This window comes from Amblyomma maculatum, chromosome 9 (genome assembly GCF_055883805.1).
Source record: "Amblyomma maculatum isolate TAMU_Amacu chromosome 9, ASM5588380v1, whole genome shotgun sequence".
In the NCBI taxonomy this organism is placed as follows: Eukaryota; Metazoa; Arthropoda; class Arachnida; order Ixodida; family Ixodidae; genus Amblyomma; species Amblyomma maculatum.
Window position 1 is genome coordinate 43,751,230 of NC_139352.1, and position 26,453 is coordinate 43,777,682.

Sequence of the window (26,453 nt, forward strand, 5' to 3'; positions counted from 1 at the left end):
GCCTAACACCTTTCTGTGCAGCAGTATGACGTCACAATGTTGTACTGGTAGGGAAGTGTTTCAGGACAACACAGCGTATCTGACATGCACCGACTGTGAATTCTATCTAAATGCCAGTTCGTGTTCTGGGATAGCAGAGAGGACCCTTAAAAGCCACAACGCACTGGAAGAAACTGAAATGCTATTCATGTTACCAAATCATAGAAAATGAGAATGAGAGTAGTGCTGTTTCCGATGTGCCGGAAGAATAGCTATGCCTAATGTCCTTTTTGATTCCACTTAAAAAATGAAAATCTTTCCTTGCTTGCCCAAAAAAGTAGGCGGCATTGAGAAACTTAGCTAAACGCTTTCTAGTTAGTTTGAAAAGCTTCTCACATGCCTCGACACCTAAAGGAAAGAAATGAAGCAGTTGAGAGAAAGTCTCTCCCTCTTTCTTTCTGCCTGCAAAAGGCTGTGATTCTGCCAGGTTATGCACTCTCAACTCGATTCATCGCACAAGCAGCAGAGGAATTGCAAGTTACGTGAAAGTTCAACTTAAAGCACTCATCTTACTGAACTCATCTTCACTCATCTTACTGAACTGTTCAGCATATTAATAAACCTGAAATCAACACCCCTTGCAGACTATGACGGCCTACAAATAAAGGAAAACAAGTATGTAGGTGACATAATAGCACTGCTTCTAGCTTTCATATTTAATTTGTGCCTTCCACTCACTGTATTTCGAAGCAGGATGAATAATTCCAAAATTTCAGTAACATTAAAAATGATGACCGCAGTATTCTTTTAAATTGTCGCCCTATTTCTGTTCTCCCATTTTTCTATAAAGCTATAAAGACGATAGTACTTAAATGAAGTGAAAGTTTTTTTAATATGCACATAACGATAAGTAATCCACACTTTAGTTTTTGCAAATGTTGTTCTGAATCTGGTTTACTGTTGCAGAAAGAGCTAATCTTAAAGAATACTGAAAACAAGCATCTAACGCTTCGATGTTCATTGACTTCAGCAAACAACTTGACCTCCTGAACCATAATATATCACTTTGCTAATGAGGAAATATGGTGTCCGTGGAATATCTCTAGATTTTTTTCCAATGTTACTTATTAAACTAGCGAAAAAAAAAAAAAGTCTTTTGTAATGAATGGCATTGGCTTGAGCAACATGCTGCAATGTTGCTCAGGGCAGCCTTTTGGTCCCATTTCTATCGAAAACATACATTAATGGTGTCCTTATCATAGCCAGAGATATGCATGATATGCAGTCTATTTTGTATGTGGACACTAGGAGCCTCTTTCCTCTGATGGCCTAATAGATACGGACAGCTCACCTTTTAAACGCTCCACACTTGGTCTCAGTACAATGGTTTAGCCATAAATTGTACTATGTGTAAAGCAGCATTTTTCCAACCAGTAAACCTAAAAATCACCCCGAACAAGCCTCTGCCACCTGACAACAGCAACATGTAAACAGAGAACATGTTCAAGTCACGTGGAGTTTTGTTGCCTGCATGAAGTCAACTGACCTATTGGGACTTTTTCCGGAAGTTGATCCACTTCCACTACATGTTCAAATTAACCTATCAGTCATATATCAGTCACATAATAACTATTGTCTATTGGTTTGGAGCACCGCATCAAAATCAGATCTTAACTGTTAATTCTGCAAAAAAAAAAAAAGAAAATAATTGGACTTGTTGCTGGAGCCAGTTACAATGCATGCAAAGCAAATCTCTTTCTTCAATCTTCCTGCCAATTTCTTCAAGTACTGAATATTAAATTACACTTTTTTTTTTAACTGCAGAGGCAAATTTTTTTTTTTGTACATCACCAAACCACCTAAAATTCCTGATAAGTTATTTCTTGGTTGTCGTTATACTTTCTAATTGTTTACCGCCACGACTACATTACTATTTCACGTTGATCAACGAACGCAGATGCACACACACACAAAAATTCCCCAGTGCTTTCTATGGTAGTGTCAGTTTGCTGCAGGCTTCCTTCGTATGTATCTCACGAGCGCCTCATTTTCCTTATGTTTTCTTATGATCCGCCTAATAAGGATCTTGAATCTGGCAGATTTGTTATCACAGGTAGCTTAGCCAATACGGTTGGCCTGTACTCATTAAAAAAAAAAAAAAAAAAAAAAAAAAAGTTGAAATGGTGTCGAGGATTTCTAATTAGACATAATGGACTGTAGTAAACAACTGATGCTCTTAGAACTCCGGGGCTGTTCACAGAGCAACCCTTTTCATTTCACACTCAGAAATTCGGCGCTATTCACCTGCAGGATCACTGTTTAAAGCCGAGAGGGCTAACATGTTTTATCTTGTCTTTCTCTTGTGTGATTACTCAACGTATTTTTTTTTCTTTCTTTTTTCAATTGCCACTGTATTTTGAGCGTATGCTACAGTGCATACAAGCACTTTCGTGCACTGCGATGCTTTCTGGAGGCACAAAACAGCTTTAAACGCGGTGTGCCGGACACACCGCTTTTCAAGCTATATTTTGTGCCACTCCACAAATGGTCGGCCTGCATGTTTCAGTGTTCTCACACTACTGCGGTTGGCGGCGCAATCAACAAATGAAGTGAAAATTGGCGCATGTAGTGCGACTAGAGTCGTGGTGAGCGTACCTGCTGTTTATACCTGCTCTCCCCCAGCTACGCAGATTCTTTTCGGCTTCGATCACCAGCAGAAGGGCCATAACAATCGAGAAGAGGAGAATTAAATGGCACCAACCTCGTCGCGTTCGTCCTGCTGTTTGCGTTCACAATTGCACGCGAGACTTCGATGGCACCTCAGAAAACGCCGAGAAAGTCATATTACATAAAGCAGGAAGTCACATTTACTACCCACCTAGCATCCAGAGTGTTCATGCAGCAGTACGCGGTCGATGGCACTTTAACAATATCCAAGCGGCGCAGGAAGCGACGTCGAAGAGAAGCAATCTCGGAGATTGAATTTCGCGGTCCCTCTCTCATACGCGCAGGATGGTGCAGTGTGTATGATGCTGAACTCGCCGCTGCAGTAGTTTTATCCGCGAACTCTCACTTCTTCTGACCACAAAGCAGCTTGATAGGAACAAGTCATGTTAATGAGGGCACAAGATCTCCAAATATCTCTCAAACGTGCACGCCTCTACGCCTAAACTGTCCGAAATCATGGAAGAAAACAAAACTGCGCATGCGCATGCAAAAATAAAATAATATAGTTCGATAACCGAAATCGAAACATCAAGCAGGAAATATTTAATGATCACTGGCGAATACCACGAAGTAAGTCCATATAATAACATGTTAAGCACAATGTTCAGGAATAAGAAATGAAAACAAAAATTTTGATGTTTTCTTTTTTTTTTTTTTTTTTTTTCATGCAGCTGCTATGACAACAGTGCAACGCTTGATTAGCGCGGCGTTCTTGGTTGTTGGAACCGTTGAAACGTTAGCTAATCGATTGTTTCGACCGTCTAGATGGTCTGGACCATTTTCTGGACGCTGGAGTAGCTGAACGTGTGAAAAGCTGCTTAAGGTAGAGTGTTTTTCGAAGAGTTCTCGTCCTGCCTGTTTGCCATATGAGCATGTCTCACGTCCATGACTTCGATCTGGGTTTCCCGTTAGATGCGGACTCGGTTTAATTTGCTTTCATTTCGTAGCTGCTCGGCCTAAAAGTGAAGGACACGTGTGTTACCCACACTCTGCATTGCGCTGAGGTGTTCTTTGTCATACTACGTTGTACATGCATGGTGGTGTTTCATGCTTTCCCACCAACTCTCTTTTTAAACATCCGAGACGAAAACTGCTGTGCCCATTCAAGGTCATTATGTCTGAAAGAGGCAACAGGCAGCAGTACATCAGCAGATTCCTCTTACCTTACCTGAATAGTCAACTACTATATATAGGTAATGATTTGGGAAGGCAACACCAAACCACAGGCGACGCAGCAAAGTTGTTTCACATCGTGGTAGGCCAGGTGATAGTTTGAGCTTTAGGTGAGGGTCCAATGACAAGAGACGTCGGTTCGAAAAGTGGCCGAAATTTCACAAATCGTAATCTCCCTCGTCAGTGCTCGTGCCTCGAGATGCCTGCAGACTCCAGCAAGCATGGCACAGTTAGTCGGTCAGTCAGCAACAGTGAAAAAAGCGGTTGCATTTGGGCACGGCACTTTCTTCTTATGACTGTAGTGTCAACTGGAATGTTGTTCATGATCTGGGTGTCCTCAGCAAGATTGCGCCAGCGCACACACCTGATGCGCACAGTTAAGCACGCTACTAAGAATTAGCCAGACTCGATGATCGTAGCATGTTTTGGTAACATTTTAATAGCTCAGGTGGTCTTCTTCTGGGCGCTGGTGTGCAGAAGAGCTGATTTATCATAGTAAGCTACCGACAGTGCTCAAAATAGACTGACAAAAAAAAGCTCTGCCGGGGATTTTTATATTTTGCACTATACAGTTCAGTCATTCAGAGACATGCACCCATGTTTTCCACAAGACGCCTGCATTAGAGTACGATTGTAGTTGCACTGAGACTGCATCCCATTCGGTAGACTGCGAGATTTAACCCATTGAAGCGACATGTGCATATATGGGCAATGCATATAGCAGAGGGCTGCAGATGACTTAGGCCACTTGGCGTTCTTTATTTCACGTCACTATCGCAACAATACACCAGTATATTAATTGGCATTTGCATTACATTTCGCCTCCACCGAATTATGACCACCACTGCCACCATCTAACCTGTAAACATCGGCAACCTTCAGGGATGCAGATACAGAAAGTGCTGTGCTGGCCAGTCTCTCAGTTTTTTTTTTTTTAATCAGAGGAATTAAGGCATGCGTGCCACGTAAACAGGAATCTACATTTCGAAATGTAAATGTAAGCTGAACTGAGATTGGTTCAGGCCAAGGCTCTGGCCCACCCAGCACCCCTGATTTCGGCATCTATTTCAATGTTGCAAATAGTGTGCCTTAAATTGGCATACAAAAAAAACATGACATTCTCTTTGTTCTGTGTGTTGTGAGTGTAGACAGTAATTGAGGCGAAATGTAAAAACATAGTACAGCAAAACCTGATTCAACAGTTTGTAATTCTGTTATGTCATTTTTACATGCTTTGAAACAGACTCTTTAAAAAAAATAAAAGAGGAACTCTTTCAAGGACAACAGAGGTTATAGCCAGTTTTGTAAGAAGCACCAAGATATGCTACACTTCTTTTGGGAGAAGAAGGATGCAGAAGAAACTGAAAAAAAAAAAAAAAAAAAAAATTAATATGTGGTCATGGAAACAAAATACTTAGGATTTCAAAATTAGTGACAATGCCAAAAGTGTGGCAGAAATAGATTACAATTAAAGACCAGCTCAAGGTAAATTCATCCTCACTGGATACACTACAGTGCACCAAATGGGTGCAACACGGAAAGCTTCAGGGACAAGACTTATCCAAATTATTATCTAATCCAGAGAACTTTGAAACAATTGTATCAAGCCTGCAGTGTGCTGCTTAGCTGATTATCATGCAGTCGTTAACAGGCACAAAAAAGCCAGCATATTTCTGAAGCAGCTGTTCTGAACGATGAAGTGCAGAGTAGTTTTTGCTTCACAGACATACAGGTGAAGCACAGACATTGCATTGACTGACTCTGTCATCGAAAGCACTTAGTAACACTTCTCTCAAGCCTTCCTGAAGTGAATTTCACAAGTGAGGAATTAGTATTAAGTTCAAAGGCACGAAAGGGCTACATTAGTACCTCGGCAACCGATTCACACGGACCACAGAAAGCCTGCCGGGCAAGATTATTTTGTTAAAAACGAAATCATAGGCACTGCAAATTATGAGAAAAAAAAAGCGCACATGATAATGCTACCGCCACTTAATTGCGGCAGGAGCTAGCCTGCCACCGGATCTTTATCTGTTGTAGGCCGTCATTGCACCCGCCACCGCTTCGGTGATGGATGACGGCTGTTGCAACGCATGTCTTTCTCTCCCTTTTCTTTTTCTTTATTTCTTCTCTATTTTCCTTTCCGTCCACACGAGGCAGCAGAGGTGGCTCATCTATAAAGCCAGTAGCAGGCCCATGCATTTTCTTTTCCTTCTTCCTAGAGTTGCAACAACAACAACATATCCAAAACTCGATAGCGCCTCCGCAAACCTGTTGCCATGCCTGTTGCCGCTGTTGCCTTTGTACGCCCCGGCTGTGGTCTTTAGTAATTTCGGTGTTGGCCTTGTCCTTTGAGCGACTAGTTGCTTCGTCCAGAGGAGTGTGACTGTGTTTTAGCTGTAGTGGCTTCGCAGTGCAATGGTGGGGCTCAGAGGCCCGATATTTCCAAGTAATTTTGAAACTGTATATGGCAGAATATCCGTGCTTCGTGCCATTGAAGAAGGGGGAGAAGTTTGGATTTTGCATCATGTGCACCTGTGACGTGAGCCTTTCGCATGGTGGCAAGTCTGACAGCAAAGTTCACATCGTTTCTAAAAAGCATCAGGGGTACGTGCAAGCTCCGGACAGCCAGTCAAGTTTTGTACGCAGCGACAACGACCTCTGTGTGATTCGTGCAGAATACCTCGTCACGGCATTTTAGTTGTGTGCTACATCCCGCTGAGTGTCAGCAATCATGCCGAACCGCTTTGCCGGAAGATGTTCCCGAAGTGCGAAGAAGCGAAACGCTACGCCTGTGACTGAACGAAGGTGTCAATTGTTCAAAAAATGGCCGCCGATGCAGAGATTCCTTTGCTGGATGCCCTGAAATGGCAAGTATTTTCCATCACTGTGGATGGCAGTAATAATTGGGGTATGCAGCTCTACCTTATTGTTGTGGCATATTTCATTAAAGAAACGAATAGAGTTGAAAGCTGCCTTCTCTGCCCCAGAACAATCCAAGGGGAAGCAACGGGTGACAAGATTAGAAGTCTGGTTTTGGACGAGAAAAATTCCCAGAATTTGCCTGTTGGAAGCCTGCTGGGCGCTGTGTACGGGCAAGGCCAATGTCATCATCAGCAAGAAAAAAACAGTGTTTCTACTGTACTGAGTGAGGCTCTACCAGGTTTGATAGGGGTTAGTTGCCCGTGCCATCTGAACAACTTGGCCGCCCGAAAAGGAGCTTCATGTGTTCCTGTGAAGGTTGATGAGGCATTGGTTGATATCTTTTTCTACCTAGGAAAAAGCTCGAAATGAAAAGATTGGCTTTAGATTTTCAAAAGATACATGACGTCGAGGTCAGAAATATGTTGAAACGTTCGCTGACACGTTGGCTGTCGTTGGGAAAGTGTTTGAAGAGGCTGCTAGACCAGTGAAAACCACTACTTAGCTTTATTCTATCAGAAACAAAGCAGTGCAACAAGCACAGCTTGTTTTTGGAGTCGTACGAGATTCCAAGGACCTCCTGACCAACCCCCAAGAACCTTGCGCCGACCCCAAAGCCTGCTACTCACCTTCTCAAGACTGCTGCAGGCCTCGGGAAGAAAAGCAGCAATGGTTATGAACACTCGCTAAAGAGAAAAGGAGCTGATTCTGGACCACCAGTGCATAAACTGAAACTTCATCCCAAGGAATCCAGAGAAGCCAACTGTTTTATTTTTCTGTCGTCAGAACTAAGCAGAGCATGCTGCCTTTTTCTCCAGAATGTTGTACCGATTTTTGAGGAGTCAAAATCCCTTGTTCAGGCAAAACCTCCTCAGATTCATGCGCTGAGGGGCCTCTCGAACCTTCTTTTCGAGGACCTTGTGACGAAATTTGTGTCCCAGGTGTTAAGGGATGTCATTCATTGCTGGAAGTTGACTATGGAGCTGCAGAGAACCAAAAAAAAGGATGAAGACATAGTCATTGGCAGGACAGCCACGTCATCTCTAAGAGGGCTGAAGTTGCTCAAATGCAAGGTCTCGAGACTGCTTCATTCAGCTAGTACGTCACTTTATTATGGCATTTCCTGCTATTCTACCCCAGCAGAGTGGGGAATCAAGAGAAGATGCAATCGACGCACTTGAAGTCCAGTTTGCCAACTTGCAAGCATACTGGGTCCCAGCAGACGTATTGAATCAGTCAAGGTGCGACGTGCAGTGGTCACAATTAGGAAATGTTCGAAGTGTTGACAGATCGCTCAGGTTCCAAAGAATTTTAACGGTTATGCTTGGCATCCTCTCTATTCCCCACTGTAATGGTGAATGCGACAGAATATTCAGTATTGTGAACAAAACTCAGAGTTCCGCTTATCTGTGTGTGAGAAAACGCTCTAATGTCTGCTGATGGTGAAAGGGCACCAGAGTAGAACTTCTTTGGAGCAGACTTACATAGAGAAGCTTGTCAAGCAGGCAAAGTCGGTAACAGCAAAATCATTGAAAAAATAAATGGTTCACCATTGGAGTGCTTGCTCATTTCTCTCCACAACACGAAAACATGAGTAAGCTTGCTGCAAAAGGTATATCCTTTGACCTTCGAAAAATATAAAAAAATAAGTGCTGCCCCCTTTCCCCCCGCTTGGAGGATTTTACTAATTTTCAAATCTTTAGGTTGACAAATATGCGTTGCCTTTTTAATTGCAGTATATTTAACAAATTGCCAGGCATGCAGGCCCATCTCTGGACCAAGATGCAGGCTTCATTGGTGATGCAGATTGATGACTGTCTTGCTGTAGTGCCAAGAAATCAGGATTGCTTAACTACAACTGGTACACTACCTAGGAGGTTTATACTGCCTTGTAGGTCAACTCCTGCAGGAGTCAGTGACTCAATGTGAGATTGCTTACCATAAACACTTTGTCTTGGCATCCTGGGATTGTTATATCACATCCTTAATGAAGGCAAGACATATCAAAGCTCAAGCACTAATTGAGAATTACCGAACTTAGTGACATGGATGATGTGATAGATAATAGTTCTTGTTAGTATCCTTTGCTCAACATAATTTTGCCTATGCATGTAAGGAACATAAAGCACTTTTCCAAAGAAGAAAAAACTAATTCATATTCGCTTTTTCTTTGAGGTCGCGTCTGGCTATCGTCTACTTAATGAAAATGTTTCAAAGGTCCAGGCACAGACCAAAAAAGGAGAAATCTGCAGGAAATTGAAGTTGTCAAAATTCAGAAAAGGATATACAGTGGTACTCCAGTCACAAAGAAGCCTGCCTTTTGTAAGTAAGAAACTCCATTCTAATGGTGGCATTGCATTACAAACTAAGTGAACTACAGTAATATTATTTACTAATTCACCTAACTTCTGTTCAGAAGTTTTTCTGGGATGTGGAGAATTGGTCCGACAACTTGTTACAATGAGAAATTTTATTTGTATGATGGTGTATAGAATACAATAGTCAGCAAGCACTTGTTATTAGGAAGATTGTTTATGTAGGTAGTCACCGTAGCTGTGGAAAAATTATAGCTGGCTAGAGACAAAAGGCAATGCATGTTGTATGATTCCAAAGCTTGTTTCAGGATTGTATGTTCCGATGTGTGGCAAGTGTAGCTCGCCTAAACACAATAATCAACACGAAATTTCTACAGACATACAGATATAAGTGGCACTTGCCTGTTCATGGTATTAACGTCCATGTAAGCCAATTTATCACCTGTCATAGTGTCAAAGCTAAAAGCCTTGATTGTTTTTTTTTTTTTATTATTCTTTATTTCTGCTTACGGTAGGCGTTTACCTTGCGGCAGAACTAAGTTGCTTCATGGATGTAGGGGTGGGGGTGAGGGTATGGGTGGTGGTGGGGGTGAAGGTTGGGATAGATATGAGGGACCGGTGTCCACTTCTTCCTCGAGGTAGGGTCTATGTTTGGGAATTGGCTGCAGACATCCCCACGAGCAGGTTAGAAGTGCTGTGCCGCTATTGCAAAGTATGAAATACATTTTTGGCAAGAAGCACTGCCTCCTGGAAACATTATCCACAAGCATCGCTATGCAAGTGAGCCCGCTCTACACGTCATTGCCACATCATATTTTCACACAAGTGCGGCCACTTGTCCCTTACACTACACCGCTTGCTGGATGACGATGCAAAGCAGAATCAATCAATACAGTATTTACTGTGCTTGAACCTAACTGATTATGTGTGTCCACGATTGCTTGGTTTTCACTGAAATGTGTACTAAGATCCCCAGGTGGTCAAAATTACTTTGTAGCCCTAACTACGGCTCCTCTTTCTCTCTCTTTCCACTTTCACTCCCAGCATCCTCTCTTACCTTACAGGCAGTTTAGGCCTCCACAGAAACAAATGTGATAGATACCGTGCTTATTAAAAGGATTTGCAGTGCTAAAGGATTACACACATTCAATTTGAATGAGATGCTGTCAAACTTATTTTAAACAGCACATCATGTCATTAGAATTTACACATATAGTTACCATTAATAGCTGTTTGCAGTTTTTAGATATACATATCACTGTCATGGAAGACCAGGTATGCTAAATGTACAGTTCTCGTGCCAGCAAAAAAAGAGCTTTTACCGTTCGGTTCCATGCATTCTAAAACAGTAAAACAAGTGATAGCATCACTCTGCAATCCAGCCTCAATAAGTCATGTTGCCATATTCAAAGAACTAGCTTTAATAGACAGATCACAAAGCCGAAATCTGCTAGGTTCCCCACTACTTTATTATCTGCTGTATCTGAAACACTTGTGCTAAGAGTGAAAGCAGAAAGAAGAGTACAAAGGGATGATTCTGCAAAACCGACTAAACCTGTAGTAGTTCCATACACACACCGTGTCGCTCATGACTTGAAGAAGGTAGCAACAAAATTCAAGGTTCCTGCGGTATTCTCTGCTCCATGCAAGCTTGGCAGCCTGTGTCAGAAGACTGGCACCGGCTCCAACCTTCCCTTACATTGTAGAAAATGCAGTGAAGGTACTTGTCGAGTACTTTTATATGACACAGTTGTCTTGAAGAGATGCAATAGCGTGATCACTTGACAGCCCGCTGAACCCTTTCTCCTAGGCAGTGAAACAACAGAATAAAATTCTTAAGTTTTACGTATCCAGATAAATAAATATATATGTACAATTCAAAAACGTAATGATGAATCTGTTAAAAGATGTCGGATGGTAGTGGTAAAAACTTTATGCCCAACTAATACAGGATAGGCGTCAACCTATCCACCTACACGGCAGCTTGGAGACCTTGGACCCGGGCAGCGTGTTCGGCCAGTCGGATTAATTCTGGCTGTGTGTCAGGATGTGACCACAACAGTAGGATCTCCCAAAAGGCAACTTAGGCTATGAGAGACGTCGTAGTGGAGGACTCCGGAGGTTTCAACCACCTGGGGTTCATTAACGTGCACGGACATCCTTGCATTTCGCCTCTATTGAAAAGCGGCCGCCGAGGCCGGGATCCGATCCTGCGTCCTTGGGAACAGTAGTCGAGCGCCGTAACCACTGTGCCACCCCGGCAGGGTGACATACGAGTGTGTAGTCACACATATATGGTATATATACATACGAGTGTGTAGTCACACATATATGGTATATACATAGTCTTGAGGTGTGTGCTTTGTTCAACCTTGGTCTAGCTGATTTCAAGGTCATTTAGTGGGAGCCGCACGAAACACTGAATTGTTTATGCAATAGTGAAAGTTACACTCTAAAATAAAATCCATGTGAAATTCTGTGTAGCTGAAAAGCGCAGCAGAAAACATTTTTTTCTTTTAGCTTTCTTTCGGCTCGTGACAGCTTTAGCTGGTTATGTGCAAAGGAATACCCCGCCGGGGTGGCTCAGTGGTTACGGCGCTCGACCACTGTTCCCAAGGACGCAGGATCGAATCCCGGCCTCGGCGGCCCTTTTTGATGGAGGCGAAAACCAAGACGCCAGCGTGCTGTGCGATATCCGTGCACGTGGTGGTCGAAATTTCCGAAGTCCTCCACTACGGCGTCTCTCATAGCCTGAGCTGCTTTGGGATGTTAAACCCCAGAAACCAACCAACCAAAAAAATCATTATTTTCCTCCAATCCTGTTCTAATTGTCCGTCACTCATTATAAACATTTTGCTGATGTCTGTAGTAAGTCGTGGTCTGTACAACCAGTGGAGCCCTTCACATATGACGACGAAAACAATAGGCGGACTAATATATGAATTCTCAGCTTTTATTTTATGCTGGTATAAGAAAGAAAACTGAGCATTAAAAAAGTGGAGTAAAAAACAGGCTCGAAGAATTTTTTTTTTCTGAACCCGTTTCAATCGGCTCAGGCAGGGTCGAACCCGTTCGAACCGGAACGACATGTTTCCCCGGAGCCCGAGCCAAACTTGAAAAGCGTGAACCCGAACCGGAACCGAACCCGAAAAAATTACGGTTCGACACCCTGCTCAGGAGAACTTTTGTCAGAGTATTTGTAAATTATACGATCCACTCAAAGCTTTCAAATTTGACTCGAATACTCATAGGGAGCACTTCTATGGATTTCTTGTATTAAAATATCACCGCAAGGAGCATTTCAGGGGCCGCATTCAAAGGTGTCAAAATGGTCTGAATGAAAACCAATGCTTGATGATGCTAAGTAAAAAAAAAAAAGAGTATAACTGATCAATGCATTGAATTAACAGAAAAAATGAAATAATAGAATAAGGAGAGTAAAAAAATTGGGGGATTTAAGCATGGCTTGAACATAGTGATAGAGCGAAAGCTGTGAGAAGGAGGAGGAGGAAACTTTATTGTGGAGAAATTGGAGTAGTATTCTCTCTTCGTGAGAAGAGGCTTCTGCTAAAGCTGCCCTAGGGACCTCCTTGGCCCAGGCCTTGACGGCATGTTGCCGGCCTGGATCAGAGGTAAGCAAATGCAGCGTCCCATATTGTTCCGAATCGGTAATCTGCAGGCCCTCCAGCGGTAACATATGTTTTCACATTTAAACATGATGTGATCTAGATCTGCCCTTTGATCACGGCAAAGGGAACATGAGGGGCTGTACTAGCCTGGATACCATTGTGCTAATTTATGTGAATTAAAGCACGCATTTGTCTGAAGTTTTCTGATTATTGTTTTTTATGATTTGAGTGTAGGGTGGGGTTTTGGATATTTCAGTATGTTGTTTTTATGCCAGTTCGTAATTCTTATACGTGGGTTCCCTCTCAGTCTATACAGCCACAACTTGTTGTTGTGGCTGTTGAAGAGTTTTATTTTTATTTACAGGAAGGGAAAGGCGCGCGGTAACTGTCTCACTTGTTTTCTGTGGACACCGCAACCGCGCCGTAAGGGAAGGGAGGAAGGTGGGAGAGAAAGTGGAAAGAGAGAAAGAGGAGCCGTAGTTGAGGGCTACGGAGTAATTTCGACCACCTGGGGATCATTAACGTGCGCTGACATCGCACAGCACACGGACGCCTCTTCCTTTCGCCTCCCTCGAAACGAAGCCGCCGAGGTCGGGTTCGAACCCGGGTACTCCGGCCAACACCTTCTCGACTTTTGTCAAGAGGGTGTTGCTCCGGCACAGTAGTCGGGCGTCTTACCACTGCACCACCTCGGCGGGGCGCCGGGGCAAGAGAAAAAAAAACTGATTTATTTATAGGAAGGGAAAGGCGCGGTAACTGTCTCACTTGTTTTCTGTGGACACCGCAACCGCGCCGTAAGGGAAGGAAGGAAGGTGGGAGTGAAAGTGGAAAGAGAGAAAGAGGAGCCGTAGTGGAGGGCTACGGAGTAATTTCGACCACCTGGGAATCTTTAACGTGCGCTGACATCGCACAGCACACAGACGCCTCTTCGTTTCGCCTCCGTCGAAACGCAGCCGCCGAGGTCAGGTTCGAACCCGGGTACTCCGGCACAGTAGTCGGGCGTCTTACCACTGCACCACCCCGGCGGGGCGCCGGGGCAAGAGAAAATAGAAAGAATGAAAAGAAGAGGGAGAGAAAGAGGCGCACCTCAACAACAGTCGTCGTCCACCACTGCGGAAGCGGTGGCGGGTGCAATAACGGCCCACTACAGACAAAAATCAGTGGCTGTCTAGCCCCTCGCCGCAAGTGGTGTTGACCCACCTTCCCAGCCCCGTAGGACCAGGAAATGCCGTGGGAGGGGGAGGTGGGTAAGGGGGGCGGTTTCTGTTTCTGATGGGCCTGGGACTGTAGGTCAACGCCGCTTGCGGCAAGGGCTAGCCAGCTACCGAAATTTTATCTGTTGTGGGCCGTCATTGCACCCGCCACCGCTTAGGTGGTGGACGACAGCTGCAGCGGTTGCGGCGCGCGTCATTCTCTCGTCTTCTTTTTTTTGCTTCTCTACTTTTAAAGATCCCCAGGTGGTCGAAATTACTCCGTAGCCTTCCACTACGGTTCCTCTTTCTCTCTTTCCACTTTCACTGCCACCTCCTTCCCTTACGGCGTGGTTGAGCTGTCCACAGAAAACAAGTGAGACAGTTACCGCGCCTTTCCCTTCCTATAAATCAATCAATCAATCTTTTCTGTCCGCACGAGTCAGAGGTTGAGGAGGTGGTAAAGGGTGGCGGTTCGTGGCCCTGCGGTGTTGAAACAGTGGGTCAACGCCGGCTCCTCTTTCTCTCTTTTCACTTTCACTCCCACCTTCTTCCCCTTCCTTACGGCGCGGTTGCGGTGTCCAGAGAAAACAAGCGAGACAGTTACCGCGCCCTTCCCTTCCTATAAATAAATCAGGTGGCTACGCTACAGAGCCAGTAGCTGGCCCGTGCATTTTAACGCGATAAGGTTAAGGGCCCCGTGTCGCAGAGAAGTCGGTGTCGTCGTCCGCGCCCACCGTCCCGCGTCGTCGGGCGTTGGCCGTGGGCAAACAATCCCAGAAGCATTAATAAATAAGAGCGAGTAGGAAAAATCGCCGACCTGAGGAATCGAAAGTGGGTACCGGGGTGCGAGACGAGCACGCTAACCACTCCACCACGCCAGCTTTTTTATTCTTTATTGCCTGACTTCGGGAGGAACCACAATACACAAAACCACTTACAGGGCACAGTGAGCAATCATTAATACAACAATGAGCCAGGTGAGTTGTGGCGTCGTCAGGCTAAAATTCTCTTAGTGTCTCCACCACGCCAGCTAGATGGTTTGAAATGGACAAATGCGCGTCTATTGATTGCGGTGTTGTCTCAGAAATCTCCCTTAGAGAAGTGTATTGTGGCGTATAATAATAATTTTGAGGATGTAAATTACAGAATTACAGAACACGCAGTTAAGCGAGTGGCAAATTACTTTTCCGCTGTACTTCCTCTTCGCTTGGCGTGCACGTAGCGCCATCATGCGTGTGGCGCACGGAATAAGATAGACAGGGCATGGCCTCCGAGATCTTCAACGCACCTGCACAGATCGGCTACGATGGTGCCGACAAACGAACTACGACTGCAACTTGAGGCCCGCGGGTTTTGGCAAGGTGGCTGGCAGCGCTTCTACGTCCCGGAAGGATTGACAAATAAAAATTAGTATAGCAAGTTGCTCGATAACGCTATCACGTTCCATTCTTAAAGGCGAAGCTTAAGCATCCTCCAACTTTTCATTTCCTTCTTACAGCCACAACAACAGCACGAGGCAGCGGGTGGCTCAGCTCCCCTGATGGGGCTGGGACAGGTAGGTCACTGCCGCTGGAGGCGGGGGCTAGCCTGTTCGAAGTTTTACCTGTTGTAGGCCGTCATTGCACTCGCCATCTCTTCGGTGGTGGAAGACGGCCATTGTTGCGGCGCGCGTCTTTCTCTCCCTCTTCCTATCCCCATCCATGGCCATGAGCCTTCCCATTCAATAAAGGACATTCAATCAATCAATCCTTTTCTTTCTTCTCTATTTTCTCTTCTGTCTGCACGAGGCAGCGTAGGTGGCTCAGCTACAGACCCAGTAGCAGGCCCGTGCATTTTCTTTTCCTTCTTCCTATACAGCCACAACAACAACAACAGCTACAGAGCCAGTAGCAGGCTCGTGCATTTTTTTCTTTTGTTTCTTCCTACAGCCACAACAACAAGGTGGCTCAGCTACAGAGCCAGTAGCAGGCCCGTGCATTTTCTTTTCCTTCTTCCTATACAGCAACAACAACAACAACAACAGCTACAGAGCCAGTAGCAGGCTCGTGCTTTTTTTTTTCTTTCTTCCTACAGCCACAACAACAAGGTGGCTCAGCTACAGAGCCAGTAGCAGGCCCGTGCATTTTCTTCTCTTCCCACAGTCTCAGCAACAAACGGTGTCCGATTGTTTGATTGATTGATTACAACTTTTTTTCCGCCGATTCAGAGTCAGCTCCGCTATTAAGGGAATCACGGGATAGCAAACGCTCACGGAGGAGATTTTGTTCACTTGCATTTAGTTTTGAAATCTTATTTTGTTTCATATTTTTTTCTCTGTCTGCCGGGCGATGGCGTCATCGGTAAGCTCGGACACCGTTTGAATCGGTAGAAATCAAACGGTGTCCGAGCTTACCGATGACGTCATCGCCCGGCAGACAGAGAAAAAGATATGAAACAAAATAAGATTTAAAAACTAAAAGCAAGTGAAAAAGATCTCCTTCGCGAGCGTTTGCTATCCCGTGATTCCCTTAATAGCGGAGCTGACTCTTGTTCGTATCGTCCAATCAGACGAGTTGTCGTGGCATAGTGAGAGAAGAATGTGCGAACCACAGCATCGGTCGCTTGTTAGCTGCCACTCGGTCTAATTGAGAAGTATTTTGTTTATGCGCTATAGTGGACGATCCTTTGCAGCCCTCCATCGTTTCATCTCATTAACGCGGTTTTGTTGATGCCGCCCGACAGTTCGGTTGTGCTAGTTGCAACTTTACCATGGAGGCATCATGGATGAATCATCTGGAGAATGCCCGGCAATCTGGAAGAAACAAAAAGACCGATTATCTTGTAAGTGAAGCGCTGTGCTGTGTGATGTCAGTGCACGTTAAAGAACCCCAGGTGGTCGAAATTTCCGGAGTCCTCCACTACGGCGTCTCTCATAGCCTGAGTCACTATGGGACGTTAAGCCCCACAAACCAAACCTATTTTGTAAGTCTTCTGCACACCTGCTTTGACGAAGCTCCCAACTGCTTTGAACGTGCACTTGTGCTGATGCGTACAACGCGGGATTTTTCCAATCCAAATCCTACAGTCTCAACAACAAGCGGTGTCCGAGCTTACCGATGACGCCATCACCCGGCAGACAGAGAAAAAAAATATGAAACAAAATAAGAAAAACTAAAAGCAAGTGAAAAAGATCTCCTTCGCGAGCGTTTGCTATCCCGTGATTCCCTTAATAGCGGAGCTGACTCTTGTTCGTGTCGTCCAATCAGACGAGTAGTCGAGGCATAGTGAAAGAAGAATGTGCGAACCACAGCATCGGTCGCTTGTGAGCTGCCGCTGGGTCTAATTGATACGTATTTCGTTGATGCGCCATAGTGGACGATCCTTTGCAGCCCTCCATTGTTGCATCTCATCAACGCGGTTTTGTTGATGCCGCCCGGCAGTTCGGTTGTCCGAGGGGCAACTTTACCATGGAGGCATCATGGATGTATCATTGGGAGTATGCCTGGCAATCTGCAAGAAACAAGAAGACCGATTATCTTGTAAGTCTTCTGCACACCTGCTTTGACGAAGCTCCCAAATGCTTTGAACGTGCACTTGTGCTGATGCGTACAACGCGGGATTTTCATCGGAATCGTCCCAACACCCTAGGCTTTACGGTCATGAAGGAAGTTCAGAAGTGGATATCTGACCACCCAGCTTTGTATGATCGAATTTGGAAGGAAAGGAAACACCGTGTTTGGCGGTAGTCGTCAGGCAAGCAAATATATCTTTGATTGATGTCGTGTGCCAAGTGTACAAGCTGGAAGACAATCCCTATGACTACATTGACATCATAGATTACTTGCTAGTCAAGAATTTTTATAGTGAGGCAATCACTATCGTTGCAAGGCTGAAGCTTCAAGTATATTACAGAATTGAAGAGATTGCTGTCCCACTCTATCTCTTGGACAAAATTGAGTTGCTGGAGAAATACATCGAAGGAGAGCCTCAAGCTCAAATGGATCTACTGTAGTTCCTCGACCTCTTGTTCACTGAGCCATCCCGGGTTGAGAAGCTGAAGAACAATCTGAATATCAAGCTGGTGAGCAAAGAAAAGCTTAGTGGTGAAACAATTGCCAAGGTTGCCTCTAGGCTACTTAAGCAGTATAGACTGTCAGTCGAGCTCTGCCCTAATATTCACTACACTAGGAGCAAGAAAGCTGTGAAGAACCTTATCCATAAGCGGTATGCGAAAGAGTACTCAGAAGCAAGCTGGAAAGAGAGAATTTATGATGTTGTCCACAGTTTCATGAAACTGCAGCATGACCTTCTGAAATAACGTGATGTCATTCAATGAATATGAAACTGCTCTAAGCTTTGCAGTGAAGCTTGGTTATCCAGAAGATTATTGGTCAAGGCACCTTTTGGACTACAAGAATCGATGTGAACCACAAAAAGGACAGGAACTGCTTACATCATGGAATTTGACTGATGTTCAAGACTACTGGCATGTTCTTGCAACTGATGCTTAACCTTCAAGATGTGTCTGTGGTGAATTCATCTGCTGGTTTAAAGCATTGCATTAGAGTTATTACGCACTACAATGTTATTGGTATCGACGCAGAGTGGAAGCCAACCATTGGATTGAATCCTTCAAAGCTGGCCTTAATTGAGCTTGCGGTTTGGGACTTCGTGTTCATCTTGGATGTTCTGAAGCGTGAAACGGAATTGCAAGGCTCTGAGTGGGACAAACTGTTCTCTGAAATTCGGTCATCGCACAGAATTCTGAAGTTGGGTTATGGCATTGCTGAAGACCTCTGACTACTGGCAGAGACAGTCATGCAACCAAATGCTAAAGTTAGCAGAGTTGTGGACCTGTGCAATTTTACACAGAAGCTGCGACGTGACTACCGAAGAGCTATTAAAGCGGTGTACCCCAGGCGGAACTGCAAAGGATTGTCTGAACTGAAATATTTGACGCTGGGCTTACCATGCTCCAATTGGGAGAAGAGGTCGCTGCCTCCATCTCAAACTGTACAGGAAGCCTACTTCCTCCTGCAAATCCACGAAGAGCTCAAGGAAAGGTTTGAAGAGAGAACATCTGGGCTTTGTAATGCTCCTTCGAGATGCCGAAGAAACTTGGACGGAAATGAGCCGAGCCAAGACAGCCCGCAGAAGTATCACTTGCAACTTCCTGGAAGTGGTACTTCTGCATTGTACTGGCTCTAAAACAACTTTTTTCTTCATCTTCAAGAGCTTTTCGTTTTATTTATGTTTATATTGTCTATTTACGCTTAGTGATTATTGTCTACTCTTGCATTGAATCAGAGCTGCTGCTCGAGCAAATAAAAATAAATGATGGCCTAATGTGATGTTTTCCTCATTTTTTTATTGAGCACATGTAGTGTGAACTGTTTGCGCAGTAGTTCCCAACTTGACGTAAGTGTGCTGCAGAGAATCAAGTTTTTTCTTGTACAACTGCCCCAGCCGTTTATATTTTTCTTGAATATTTAGCCCCGAATATAGTTGTTTCTCACATTTACAAATTGGCTTGCACCATGTTTGAATTTCATTTTTCCCATTAGTAAAAAAAAATGCTATTGATGAGTACAAATATTATTGTTTATACGTGGGTTTTAAGTTGAAACTCGAATCCCAAATTTAGAAGTCTAGAGAGCATACTACAGTATCAACCTGCACCATTATGACAAATCTTCTACTTCGAATTTTGTTTTGTATGGGGTTTTACAGTGAAAGCTCATTAAATCAAACCTCACTAATTCGAATTTTAGGATAATTCGAACTGCTCTACTTGGTGTGGTTGAGCTACCATAAACATCTGGGTATAAAAAAAGCCTCTTAATTTGAGCGAGAGCCGATTCCGATGCTGGGAATCATGATGTGTGCCAAGCCGCCCAGACGTGGCCAAAAAAAAAACAACCTCCGCGAAAGAGGCAGAGCGGCGTTGTTAGCGGTTGCGCAGGGTCCTTTGAGGGCCGCGGTATTCCCCTGATGGGGCTGGGACAGGTAGGTCACCGCCGCTTGCGGCGGGGACTAGCCTGCCACATATTTTTTGGTTGTAGGCCGTCATTGCACCCGCCACCGTTCTGGTAGTGGACGACGGCTGTTGTTGCGGCGCGCGCCTTTCTCTCCCTCTTCCTTTTCTTTATTTTCTATTTTTTCTTCTTTCTGCACGAGGCAGCGGAGTTGGCTCAGCTACAGAGCCAGTAGCAGGCCCGTGCATTTTCATTTCCTTCTTCCTACAGTCACATCACAACACGTCCGAATAATAGTAATAAACAATAATAATTGGTTCACAGGAATGGAAAGGCGCAGTATCTGTCACACTTGCTTCTGTGGACACCTGAACCGCACCGTGATGAAAGGATGTGGGAGTGAAAGTGTTTAGAGAGAAAGAGGAGCCGTAGTGTCGGGCTACGGAGTAATGTCGACCACCTGGGGATCTTTAACGTGCGCTGACATCGCACAGCACGCTCGAAACGGGAACAGCAAATGGAACCAGGTAAAACCACCACGGAAGAGTGCGCAAAGCCTAAATGGCGCCATGAGCGGCTCCGAAGGGTAGGGGTCGGTTGCCGCGGTTAAAAAAAAGGGAGTTGGTGGTTGTTCCTGGCCCTACGGGGCTGTGACTGGTAGGTTACTACCGCTTGTCGGTTGTAGGCCGTCATTGGACCCGCCACTGTTTCGGTGGTAGACGACGGCTAAAGCGCGTCTTTCTCCACCTTTTCTTTTTCTTTCTTCTCTATTTTCTCTTCTGTCCGCGCACGGCAAAGGAGCCCCGCCGGGGTGGTGCAGTGGTAAGACGGCCGACTACTGTGCCGGAGTACCCGGGTTCGAACCCGACCTCGTCGGCTGCGTTTCGATGGAGGCGAAACGAAGAGGCGTCCGTGTGCTGTGCGATGTCAGCGCACGTTAAAGATCCCCAGCTGGTCGAAATTACTCCGTAGCCCGTCACACTACGGCTCCTCTTTCTCTCTTTCGACTTTCACTCCCACCTTCCTCCCTTCCCTTACGGCGTGGTTGCGGTGTCCACAGAAAACAATTGAGACAATTACCATGCCTTTCCCTTCCTACAAATAAATCTTAAAGGCAAAGCAGGTGACTCAGCTACAGAGCCAGTAACAGGTCCGTGCATTGTTCTTTCCTTCTTCCTTCAGTCGCAACAACAACACTGTAGCGGAAGGCGAGCCGTTATGGAAAGCGACAGGTCGGCTAGACTGAAAGAAGCCAGAGTTCGGCGTTGGAACGAAGCAAGCAGAAGACAGCGTTCCGAAGAGAGCGAAGATCGTATCAAACGGCTAGATTATCTCTGCACCCCAATTCTTGCCCGATCCCCCTGTGTGGGTATTGGCCATCAAATTAGAGAACAACAACAACCGCCGCAATGAAGACGCGGCTAGACAAGCTTGTTTAGCCTCAAACAGTGAATCCGTGACGACGGTCGAAGACGACGCTTCAAGTTCGGCGACTGAGAAGTCAGCCAGAGACAGAAGATGGAACGAAACCACAAACAAGCGCCGTGCCTGAGACGGGCGAAGAGCATGCCAAGCGACTTGAATAGAGATTAGCGAGTTCACAGCATCATATCAACGCCTAAACACAAGCGAACTCTAAGCGTAGCCAAGCAAGTTGCTTTCGCAACACCATTTCGTTAACCAGAGTTAACCACCAGCCAATTTGTTAAGGCGAAAACCTTTCTAGGCTCACGAAGCAAACTCCCGTACGCGAGAGTTGTGCGCGAGATCTGTCATATTTCGCAATATATTCTAGCATTCCTGCCATCTGAACGCGCGCCAATTAACGCCGCGCGACAGGAGCTTTGTGTACAGTCCTAACGCTTGCCGGAGAAAGTGGCAGATAAACCGCCTTTCCTTCCCTGTAAGCCAATCCTATGTAGCACTGCAAAACTGACTGATGTCTAGGAAGGGAAAGGCGCGGTAACTGTCTCACTTGTTTTCTGTGGACGCCTCAACCGCGTCGTAAGGGAAGGGAGGATGGTGGGAATGAAAGTGGAAAGAGACAAAGAGGGGCCGTAGTGGAGGGCTACGGAGTAATTTCGACCACCTGGGGATCTTTAACGTGCGCTGACATTGCAAAGCACACGGACGCCTCCGTTTCGCCTCCGTCGAAACGCAGCCGCCGAGGTCGTGTTCGAACCCGGGTACTGTAGCTGAACCACCTCCGTAAAGGATCCCTCGTATCGCTGGTGCGGACGTGGACAGCTTGGGCGGAAAACACGGCCGGCACTTTTGGCACAGCGATACTAACTGCAATGGGGGCAGTTCTGCCACGAACGTCGGCGGCGGCAGCGGCGGTCGCGCCAAAGGTGGATGCCTGGGAAGAACTAAATCGCGCTTCGCTACAGTCTGTGTGCTGTTCTCAGAAACGTGCTGAGTACACTTATTAAGAGTTATGCCGGTCTTTTAGCAAGGCAAACGCGAACACAGTACTGTTCGTATTGGCAGCTTATCGGTGCCAGCGCTGCAGAAGACAACGCGGTGACCGGTGTCGCTCTGTGACGTCACCAAGCATTTCAACATGGCGAACGCTGTCGACAGGAGGAGCTTCGCGTTGTCAATTTCAGCCACTTATTCAATGTGCCTATGGCGCTCACATTTTGGAAATGGAATAATAAGCTCCAGTACTCTCTCACAAACTAAAAAAAAACAATGTATTGGATGACCATGGCATGACCCCTTTAATATAAAAAACAACAACGTGATAAAACAAATCTTTCCTAATGGACACAATTTGTCGTGCATTTGCTATTTAATAATGCCAAAGCATTACTTCGCTATGTTCACATATTTCTGTCTACAGACCGCGTCCGCAGACAGCGTCAGTGAAATCGTGTCCGCAGCAGTTGTAATTGAGAAGTGGTAAAGGTTAATGAGTAGCGTCAGTCGATAGAGGGTGACATAATGTTGTGTTCGAAAAATAATTAGGTCAATTAGTTAATTAGGTAATTATTTAGAGGCAAAGCACGCAAAATCGTGTCCGCAGCAGTTGTGAGTAATTGAGAAGTGATAGAGGTACAGTGTACTAGAATACTTTGGGAAAGTATTCTAGTACACTGTAGTAGAGGTTAACGAGTAGTGTCGATCGATAGGGGGTGACGTAATGTTTTGTCCGAAAAAATATTAGGCCAAAATGTTAATTTGTTAATAAATTACAGGCAAAAATTTAAAAGTAAAGGCGAAAATGGCCCCAATAGCCAATGGCTTGCTCCACAGTTGAATGTATCAAATACTAAAATATTAATTAAATAGGTCAATTAAAGTGAGGTCAAGAATGGGACGGCACGCAACATGAAGTAGAGCCAAAAAAGGGCATAAGAAGGGATTGGCGCGCAATTTGAAAGTACCAAAGACTAAAGTAGTTAATTAAGGCAGTCAGTTAGGTGGACGTCAAGAACGTGACGTCACGCAACCGGAAGTAGAGCCGAAAAAGGGCACAGGAAAGGATTCGCGCGCAATTTGAAACGGAAGAATAAAATGGGTAAAAAGGAAGTGAAATAATGTGACTTCAAGAATGTGACGTCACGCAACCGGGAGTAGACTCAGAAAAGGGCATAGGAAAGGATTGGCATGCAATTTGATAGCCAAAAGAATAAAATGGCAAACAAGAAGTGAATTAAGCAACTAGAAGCAAACCCAAGCAACCAACAGCAGCATCCGTGATTTCGCATTACTCCAATGCAGATTCTGCAGTGCTCTTTAATTTTTTCAATTATCAAACACGCACCTGTTGACGTCATATCCGCTGCAAAGGACCACCACTGTGTGCCGACACCGTCAGTACCATGATTTCATTTCACAAGGAAATTAAAAACATTAAGTACCGAAATATGCGCGTTATGATTGGTGGCAATAGCATCGCCATAACGCAATGATTGTCACACATATGCAAAACAATGCACTCAAATTATGTAGCAGGATCCCTTGAAGTTTCTGTGGACGATGCCATTGCCACCTCCGAGGTGTCGAATGTTGATTAGATCGAGGCCGAGGTTCTCTGATTGATTGATTGATTGATTGATTTATGGGAAGGGAAAGGCGCGGTAACTGTCTCACTTGTTTTCTGTGGACACCTCTACCGCGCCGTAAGGAAAAGGAAGGTGGGAGTTTAAGTGGAAAGATAGAAAGAGGAGCCGTTGTGGAGGGCTACGGAGTAATTTCGACCACTTGGGGGTCCTTAACGTGCGCTGGCATCGCACAGCACACGGACGCCTCTTTGTTTCGCCTCCATCGAAACGCAGCCGCCAAGGTCGGGTTCGAACCCGGGTACTCCGGCACAGTAGTCGGGCGTCTTACCACTGCGCCACCCTGGCGTGGCCGGAGCCGGGATCACGCTCAGAAATTCGGTTAGTTCCTGCAGGCAGAGAGAGGTGCCCAGCTGTGCCAAAAAGTAAAACAGGAGGGGAACGAGCAACAAACCACAAGGGAAGGCGATAATGCACACGAGAAAGCAAATCCAAATGTAGTCATAATTTCTATAATACTGTAAGATTTAGCCAGGCAGTCAATTAGTCTTCAGGAATAAATTTGAGCGCTAGGTGAATTAATTAAGCAGTATACTTTCATATGAGTATAGTGCACCTTTTATAAATAGCGTTATTAAAGACCCCGTTCACAAGAATATCTGGCGTTGGCGGCGATAGCAGGCAGCTCAAAATGGTCGCGCATTGATTAGAAGTAGAGTTGCTTATATTACGTTTTGCAGGAGCTGCCATCTCGATTCTCTCCTTTCACAAGTGTAGGTGATATCACAATCAACCTGCCAGAACCCTTGCATTAACGTTACACCTAGGCCACGCAGGCTTGCTTAAAACGGGGATTTATATGTGGGTTGAAAGCCTATACGTTACGCGTTATACACTTAGAGGCGGGGTTAAGTGTAATTTCTCATGCTTTTTTTCCAGCGAGCAACATGCACCCGCATAGAATACACCTTCGTTGTATCTACATTCTCCATTCGGAAGCGCTTCCGCCTCTGCCCGCTCGTCTGCGTTTGATTTATCGATGCCGGAGCACACCAGAGGACAGCACGCCATCACCGCGTGATGCTTTTCACTTATATCACCATCGTTTTATTTTATCTCTCACTGCATACCCTTTTTTTACCACATATATTGCTTTCAAAAGCAGTTTTCCTCAAAAAGCCTGACAGGAGAGCATGGAAATATATGATGGTTTGGTTTGGTTTGCGGGGTTTGACGTCCCAAAGCAACTCAGGCTACGAGAGACGCCGTAGTGGAATATGGAAACTTCGACCATTTGGGGTTCCTTAACGTGCACTGACATCGCACAGCACACGGGCACCTTGCTTTTCGCCTCCATCGAAAAGCGGCCGCCGAGGCCGGGATTCGATTCCGCGTCCTTGGGAACAGTAGTCGAGCGCCGTAACCACTGCGCCACCCCGGCGGGTTGGAAAGATATGATGGGCAAGAAAAAACACTCACAAGAGAAAAGAGAGGGTAAGAAAGCCTTTAATGAAATACAGCGAATTTATCCGGCGTTTAGAATTCGCTGGCACGCTACTTTGCGCGGGAAAGGGAATTGGGGAGCAAAAGATGGAAGGAAACTGGTGTGGAAAATAAAAAGAAGTAATGAGGGTATATAAAAAAAGCGGCCAATAAATGGTTAATAAGATGGACCGGTGAGTAACCTTATAACATGAAATGATCAAATTCATAGTGCGACAAATGGGCTGACAAAGTTCGCTGCACGAATTATGTTGGGGGTATCACGTAAGATATAATTACAGGTTGTCGAAACGTCCAATGGACATACAAATATACACATAAAAAAAAACACGTCATGTCTCTCTTTCCCAGGGCCGATTGGGAGACCTAAAACACTGTTTTTGTTAGAGGCACTGGGAATAGTTCCTTCATACAACGTTCATAGTGCGCACGCTTGTCATCATACGCAGGAAACTCAAGCAGTGTATGTCCCACAGTTTCGAGAAGACATGAATGACGAGCAGAAACTTACAACTGAGGTTTGCTTCAACAGGTGGGTTTCATAATTTTACCAGCACAGGCTAAAAACGGTATCAAAGACATATTTGACAACAAAAAAAATGGTGGGCGAGGTCATCATCTCACTGGAGCGGTGCTTCAAGAAAGCATATTTCAATATTTTTAACAGTTGATCGACAGCCAGTAGCTCTTTTCATGAAATATGCTTCGAGTTCCCGGCTGTTTCGTGGGTGAAACGAAGAGGCGTCCTTGTGCTGTGCGATGTCAGCGCACGTTAAAGATCCCCAGGTAGTCGAAATTACTCCACAGCCCTCCACTACGACTCCTCTTTCTCTCTTTTCATTTTTACTCCCACCTTCTTCTCTTCCTTTACGGCGCAGTTTGAGGTGTCCACCGAAAACAAGTTAGACAGTTACCGCGCCTGTCTCTTCCTATAAATCAATCAATCAGTTTTTTCGTGGCTGCACTTTAGTAGGATCTTGATTTTTTTGTAAAAGCTTGAATTACTGAACCATACCACGTTTTTGTAAGCGACGTTGATCCTAGCAGAATT

General features: G+C 45.2%; 1 protein-coding gene and 1 pseudogene across 1 annotated transcript in view; one reads left to right on the top strand and one right to left on the bottom strand.

The window, feature by feature from the left end:
- The window catches only part of LOC146178957 (uncharacterized), a 34,490-nt gene extending 31,336 nt beyond the window's left edge, over positions 1-3,154 (bottom strand). The window contains exon 1 of the mRNA XM_084580082.1: positions 2,858-3,154. The gene's annotated coding sequence lies outside the window, so the exon portion shown is untranslated. The remainder of the gene's footprint in view (positions 1-2,857) is intronic.
- Positions 3,155-12,726: 9,572 nt separating this feature from the next.
- LOC146178958 (calreticulin pseudogene) overlaps positions 12,727-26,453 on the top strand; it is a 32,328-nt pseudogene continuing 18,601 nt past the window's right edge.